Source organism: Anomalospiza imberbis, chromosome Z (genome assembly GCF_031753505.1).
Source record: "Anomalospiza imberbis isolate Cuckoo-Finch-1a 21T00152 chromosome Z, ASM3175350v1, whole genome shotgun sequence".
In the NCBI taxonomy this organism is placed as follows: domain Eukaryota; kingdom Metazoa; phylum Chordata; class Aves; order Passeriformes; family Viduidae; genus Anomalospiza; species Anomalospiza imberbis.
In genome coordinates, this window is record NC_089721.1 from 49,226,363 (window position 1) to 49,234,381 (window position 8,019).

Consider the following 8,019-nt stretch of genomic DNA (forward strand, 5'->3'; position numbering starts at 1 on the left):
GGCAAAAAATATGGGAGCGCAGGAAATATTTTCCTCAGTCCTAGTAGTAATAAAGGGAGAAGCCAGAATATATTATCGAGGCCAGGATATTAATACCTGTCTACAGGACTTATGTCTCTCACAAAAGTATGTTTTTTTAAACCATGGAAGAGCCTTCAAGAGACAAAGTATTTTGGATCCTGTCCAGATTTGTCAGTCCTGATGGGCAAAACATGCCTTTTGGCATAAGTGAGCAGAGCTGATCAAGAAGTCTTTGAGCTAGAATTGATGGTGGAAAGGGATGTAAGAGCCCGTCTGAAGCCCCTTGTTCTCCATTCTGCCTTCCGATTGCCACGAGAAAGAATCTCTTCCCCCACTGCAGTTCCGGCTTAGAACAGGACACAGTGCAGGTGGAACCACTGAACCATCATGCTAGCTGTTCCGAACAAGGCCTGGCAAGAACTTGGCAAGGAGTTGGCAAGGACTTGGCAAAGACCTAACATGGACCCAGCACAGGACAGCCTGATGCGCGGCCTGCTTCTAATCTCCGTTCTTAAGCCAAATGAACTTTTGGGGTGACTCCTTTGGTCCTTCATTGAAGACCCCTCATCTGCCTCGTTACCACTGTGACAAATAAAGAATGAGAACCCTCCTCCCAAGGACTGAGACTGAGACCCCTACTATAGGGAGGAGGGGAAATTGGTGGTCTGACCACTAATGACATGACCTGTTTCCCTTCAGTAATTTCAATGGACTTATTCTTTATTGTATTCGTCTTGATTTGGTGGTTTCTGTGGACTCACCTGTTCCCTCGTGGTGATTACAATGGACTTTCATTGTTACACTTGTTCCCCCCTCTTTCCTCTGTGGACTATAACTGGACCCCTGAGTCGACCAGAACTTCGGAGACTCCCCCGACACGATAGACAGATCCCCATCGTCCGGACCACTGAGGATCCCGCCTGTGTTGGTAGCTATTCCCATCCCCCTCTTCTCTCTCTCTCTCTCTATTCTTTTATCTCCTTTCTGATCCCCACTATCGCATTTACTGTTTTGGCCCCTAATAAAGGTGCATTTGTTGTGAATAACTGATAGTCCCTTGTTGTTTGCCTTTTTTGCACTTTTGGGATCGGTGAAAAGAACCATCACGACACCCCGCAATAAGCGGATCGTGACAAGGGATACCAGCAGAATTACAGTAGGTAAGCCAAGGGTTGCCATGGCATCACTGAGGGAAGGAACTCCAGTGGGAGCATTTAAACTGCTCCTGGGAGCACAGAGGGCTCAGGAGCACATCTGAAATTCATGTACACCATCACACACAGTGTGAGAAAAAGACAGGATGAAACTGTAGGATTAGTCATCTTCCAAACCTACAACCTCACTATCTTGGCTGCTTATGGAATGGTTGAGTTTAACATTTTCAGTGTGATGAGGTAAAATCTTAACAGACTTGTGACTACAGGAGAGCAAACTTTAAGTCATCCATGGAGCTACTTAGCAGAGTAACCTAGAAATCTATTGGATGAGGAGATAATGAGCACTTGTCAATCTTAAGAACCTTATTTTAGAAACAAGAAACAATTCCACTGTGCCCTAAGGAAAGCAAGAAGGCCAGTTGGGCTGAACAGGGAAGTCCTCACAGAGCTCCAGAGGAGAAAAGGAATTGTAGGGTCTCTGAAGCAAGGTCAGGCTTCATAGGAAGATAACAGACCTAGGGTGTGTGTTTATGTCATAGGAAGGCATGAAAGTCTCTATCCAGTTTGAAACTGGTCGGTTTTGTGTCTGACAACAAGAAGACATCTTTAAGGATGTTAACAGCAAGAGGAAGTCTAAGAAAATACTGGAGTTATGCTTGTTGGCAATGTCAACCGGAGGTGGTCACCTGACAAAAAGGTGAAGATTTAGTGAGGCATTCAGTGGTTTGTTTGGGTTTTTTGCCTCAGTCTTTAATTATCCTGATAGACCTTGGACTGCCTTTTTCCAAGAGTGTGGGAACAGTGACTTCCTATTAGTTTGGACACTGAACTTGTCAGAGGCCAGCTATATCAGCAGAATGTTCACAAGCCCATGGGGCCTGATAGGATACATCTCAAAGAACTCAGAGATGGGGGATGTTATGGCAGGAATTTTCTCCATCAGCTATCAAAAGTCTGAAAAGTCTGAGGAACTCCTCTGACTTGGGCACTGGCCCATGCTGTTCTAGTTTAAGAGAGGACCCAGGAACCTATATATATGTTAGTCTAGCCTCAACACCTGAAAAATTGTGGAGAAGATGGGTAGACTGGGTGCCACCAAAAGACATTTAAAGAACAACTCAATCAGGCACAGTCAGCATGTGTTCACAAAGAAAAGTCCTGTTTAACAAATCTGATCTCCTTCAGGGTAAGGTCACCCATCCAAGATGAGGGGAACATGGTGGATGTGTTGTTTTTCAGCATTTAGTGATGCTTTTGTTACTGTCCTTCACAGCATCCTTGTGTACTGAGCAGCCACCAGTGGTGTTCCTCAGGGCTCAGTCCTCACTCCTGGGCTGATGAATATTTTGATCCATTATCTGGATGTGGGAGTGGAATGCCCCATTAGCAAGCTTCTTGACAATACCACATTAGGAGGTGGTGTTGACTCACTTGAGAGACAAAAGGCCTTGCAGGGGGATCTGGATAGACTAGAGCATTGAGCAATCATCACTGGCATGAAATTTAAAGAGTCCAAGTGCTGGGAGGCAGTAATGCCTGGCACAGGTCTCAGCTGGGAGAAGAGTGGCTGGAAAGCAGCCCTGCAGGAAGGGACCTGGGGATGCTGGTTGGCAGCAGGCTCAAGTGGAAGCAGCTGTGTTCCTAGGCAGCCAAGAGGGTAAGCCACATCCTGGAGCACATCAAAAAAATTATGGCCAGCCAGTCAAGAGAGGGTATTGTCCTGCTGTGTTCAGCACAGGTGCGGCCTCAGCTGGGCACAGCACTGGGCCCCATCACTGCAGAAGCATGCCAAGGTCCTTAAATGCTTCCATAGGAGGAAAACCAAGTTGGGGAGAGGGCTGGAAGGTATATCCTCTGAGGAGAGGCTGAGGACTTTGGGCTTGTCTAATGTGGAGAAAAGGAGGCCTGGAGTGACCTCATGACTTTGCAGCTTCCTGAGGAGAAGAATGGGCAGAGAGAAGTTCTGAGCTCTCCATGAGGTTCAGTGAGAATGGCTCAATGTTGCAATATGTGAAGTTTAGAAGGGATGTCAGGAATCATTTCTTTACCAAGAGGGTGGTCAAACATTGGTACAGGCTAACTTGAGAGATGATTGATGCCCCAAGTCTCCCCATGTTGAACATGCTTTAACATTTGGTCAGCCCTGAAATAGTCAGGCAGTTGGACTAGGTGATCACTGTAGGTCCCTTCCAGCTGGAACTATTCTATTTTTTTATTATTCTATTCTATTCTATTCTATTCTATTCTATTCTATTCTATTCTATTCTATTCTATTCTACTCCGTTCCATTCATAGGTCAAATGATTCAACAGATGAGTATTTTACTTTTTTGTTACTTTCTGTGTTGTATGTTTACCCTCTATGTACTATATGCTGTGGCTGAAGCTTGCCATTGCTTATAAGACTGATGGAATATTATTCTACCTTACTAAATGTAAAACTGACTTTTGAAATGAAACAATAAAATTAAACCATAAATATTAAGGAAGATAACTGTAGGCTTTTGTTCTTCAGTCTATGAAAAAAGTATACCCTTCATGATTTTTTCTTTCACTACAATGGTTGCCTGGTGGTTGCTTCAGCAATAACAATACCCAGAGATTTTTCAGCTACAAACACAAAATAGGGGGGAAAATTATCTAAATTGAAACTCTCAGCATCTCTGATTGATTTAAGAATGAGCATACCAATGACCCGTTTTTATCAACTTAAGATCAGGCCACACACATGAATGTTATACACTGATGTTATTTCTACCTTCCTCTTCCACTTTGTCAGGCTGAGGCAAGAGATGAAGAGTGAAGTATTATTTATCCTACTAACAGGCTACTTTAGCAAAACAATACAAAGATTTTACCAATGAGCATCTGAGAACAGAAGTAACTGCTGAAAAAATACCACCTAAATTCAAGGAATACCACCTGCTTTTTTCTTACACCACTTTTACTGATGCTACTTTTCTGCCTTCCTATGAAGAAAAGTAGCTTTTGTGCCTAAATATGCAAGTAAGGACAGATAAGGGCTGCAGAATTTGCTGCAGCATTTGGACTCCAAAATCCTTTCATTTTGATGGCACAAAGCCAAAGAAAATCCCACCATATGTCTGCCTGTAATATTAGGTGTGTAAACAATATTGAAAGGCAAGCACTCAGAGACCAGCTAGGCATTCTTTCAGAGGTCTTGACACACATAAAGGTCATGAGATTAATCTGTCAGATTAAATTGGTGGGCATCTTAAATGAGCCCATTTTGCCATGTGATGAGTTGCTTCATTTCACCAGACAAACAATGTCACGTGAAGTTATATTCCAATTCTGCCTTGCTATCTTGTGCACAAATCCAGAAAAGACAGATAAATGAGCAGGAGTAAGAAAGCAGTTGAAACTGCATGACAATGTTGCTCATCTTGCAATTCAACAGTTTATCAAATAAATAGTACCTGTACTTAAACAGGTTCACACATACATGCCTCTTTTCCATGCCTACCTGTATTGATTTTATGCCAAGCAATGTTTTTCAGCAGAGGTTTCAGCTAAGTCATGAAGTAGGTGTTAATCAAAATTGTTTGCTTATATAATTTTAAGAATTTTCACCCCTGGCAATTTCTGTTTCTTCTGTGTTTTAAAACTGACTATCTGCTTTCCATGAATGGGTTGTTCAAGCAATTAAAAAACTTATGTCTCACTTTTGAGCAGTATAATCTTACTTGCAAAAATAAAATTATTTAGAACTCTGTTAAAATAGGTAAATTCATTTCTGGAGAAAAAAACCCACCACTATTTCAGTACATCTGAATGGTCTCGTCTTAAAAAAAAAATCCTGACCATCTCCTGAAGCCTAATTTTATTTTTTCTTTGTATCAGATGAAGAGGATAGAATTTTCTTAGAAACTAGCTGCAGGAAGATAAAGATTCTTCACTTATTTTAGGCATTTTTACCTGAATCCATAAAATTTGAGGGAAGGGGTTGTGGAGTAATTGCAAAATACTTTCCATTTGACCAGATATGACAACACAACTGAAGTTTTCGCTTTATTTAATTTACTGTACTCAGTCATATATTAAATCTTCAGATCATTCCTTCAAATACATTCATTGCAAGAGAGACAGAGTAGAGAAATATGTTCTGAGGACAGCATATGCCTCATCTGACTGGGAAGTTTTCTATGATGCTAAAACACATCCAACCCTTCCTACACAGTATAATGGTGCAGCGCTATGTTTAGAAGAAATTTTGTATCAAAACAACTAACATTAAATTTTCATCCCTTTATTTGGCATGTAACATTATCTGATAGATATTTTCCTTGGAGTAGATCATTATTATTTTCACTCTTGGAATCTAACTGAAAAAACACTGGTGGAATTCTTCGTGGAATGAGAGATTATTTTTAATACTTCAATAAAGGTGTTCAACCAAAGGTTTCTACATACCCTGTGATCCATATCAGTCATCAACTGAAGTTAAAATCAAAGCAGCTTTTTGCTGTGCTTCAAACTCTTCCAACTAACAGGTTTTACATGAATGAATAGGAGGAGAAAAAACCGATTGCAATATCCTTAATTAATTTTATTGTTATTCCTTGGATGGTTTATTTAACGTTAAATGGTAAGATGTGATATACAATGTGTGTCTAGGAAGAATGAAGCATAGCCTGAGGCATCCCTAGTCTCTGAAGCATTGCTGATAGACTGAATTTTCTTCTCCTTTTTTTTTTAAGTGTCAAAAATCACTTCATATGGCATGCCAGATAACATTTCAGGGTTCATTACATCTTCAAATTGCTTCCACTGCTGGTGATCTACAGAGATTTCATTAGTCTCCCTTCATTCTATATCATCATGGAGTTATGGGTTTGGTCTTCATACCAAAGGGATACTTTTCATTTGAGAATAAAGATCCTAATGACAATGTTTTTCTTAATGAGCCACTGCACATCAGCCTCTTTTCCAGCAATACAGTCAGAAATTCATTTCTGACCATCTGCCATGTAAATGGACCAAACCCTTGCAATAATAAAAAATTAGGTCATGGAAGATTCAATGTATAAATCACAGAAGTACTTTTCCCTTCCCTTCCCTTCCCTGAATTCCCTTCCTTGAACTTCCCTTCCCTGAACTTCCCTTCCCTGAACTTCCCTTCCCTTCCCTGAACTTCCTGGAACTTCCCTCCCAATTTTCCTTTCCTTTCCCATTCTTTTCCATTTTTCTGCCTTGCCTTTTTTCTTTCCTTACCTTGCCTTGCCCTTCCCTTGCCTTGTTTTGCTCTCTAATGAGCAGGTTGAGGACCATCTGCTTCCAGGATTACCTCAGCTCCGGATTCCAGATGGAAAATGCATATCAACGAATTCTCCAGCCTATATAATCCATTAAGGCTGGCTTTTAGAGTGGGTCAGCCTAATAAAGTCTACCGTTGGATAACCTTATGGCTGTGTCTTCAGTGTATAATTGTGAATACCGATGGTTTATCATTATGTTTCTCTGTTGCCAGATGAAAAATGGGGACAGTATGGGAAGGGAATGAAGAACACAGAAAAAGCTCAGAAAAATATATAGGATATCAGTGTGGGAAACTGTTCTTTGGTTTTGAGGGACAAGATGAATGCAGACAGGTCTGAACTCTTTCATACGATCTAAAAAGATGCCTCTTTTTAAGCTCCAGATATTTTTAATGTGTCTCCAGAATGAACCTCTTGAAACAATCCCTTAAAAACCTCAACAATATTTGCCTTTAAAGACATACAGTACAGCTACATGAAAGGCTGGTGGTGGAATATTTTACTATACAAATTCACTGCAAGGATACACAAGAAATGTAAATATTACCCAAAAATGAAGCACAAATGAAAGCCTAAACAAGAAATGTAAATATTACCCAAAAATGAAGCACAAATGAAAGCCTAAACAGATCTGTACAAAAATTTAAGGACTATTTAATTACATTATTTAGGCCAGAACTGATTTAGAATGCCAAGAATCAGAAGTATATATCAAAAGATGGATCATGATCCAGCACGTCTCAAGTAGTCAAGGTTTTCTAAGACAAACAAAGTTTTGATTTTAATTCCAAATGAAAGTGTCCTGAATGTCTGCACATAGTTTTCCATTAAATAAAAGGAATATTGGAATTTTTTTTCAGAGGAAGCAAATTGTGTATTACTCCTAACAAATTGTTAACTGTGGTATGTGAGTGCATATCCTATTACCGGCAAACTGTTCAATATATCAGCCAAACACACACTCACAAATTTGAAGACAGTCCTTCACACACAGTGAACTCCAGATCTTACTTGAGGCAGGAGCCTACAAAATTCTATTAAATAGTTTGCTCTTCATCAAAGAGACAGCATCATTTGTGTTGGGCTACTACCTGCATAGCAATCCAACTTTGCTTTGTGTAACTTGACCATACAAATGGTGTAATACACCTTAGAAGCAAATCATCAACCTTTCTGAGAAAAAAAAAATTAATGGAGTTAATCCACAATGCAGAAACATGAATTATTGCACAGTCTCAGCAATAACCTCTTACTCAATTATGTCATCCCTTTAACATGTGTGAATTGTTAATTTTATTAGTACCAGATGAGGAAATAGTTCTTATTTACAGGTGAAATTATCATTATTTTTTGGCTCTTAGAAATTGTTAGATATGTGAAAATTCATCAACACAGATTTGTACACTTCTCCCCATTTGTATGAGACAATTAATACCTGGAAAGGCCTTTTGTTATGGAAGACTTTTAAATGGCAACATATTTTGAAGATAGGAAATAAAATAAACTTTGGATTGCAGTGGGTGGTCTGTCATACTGAATTTCAAGCTGAAATAAACTCAGAGA

At 39.9% G+C, this 8,019-nt stretch overlaps 1 long non-coding RNA gene across 1 annotated transcript; it reads left to right on the forward strand.

Moving 5' to 3' along the window:
• Nucleotides 1–2,166: 2,166 nt before the first annotated feature.
• Nucleotides 2,167–6,603, forward strand: LOC137464678 (uncharacterized). The gene is made up of 2 exons (XR_010994351.1): nt 2,167–3,023; nt 6,458–6,603. It is a non-coding gene; the product is annotated as an uncharacterized lncRNA (long non-coding RNA).
• The last annotated feature ends 1,416 nt before the right edge of the window (nt 6,604–8,019 follow it).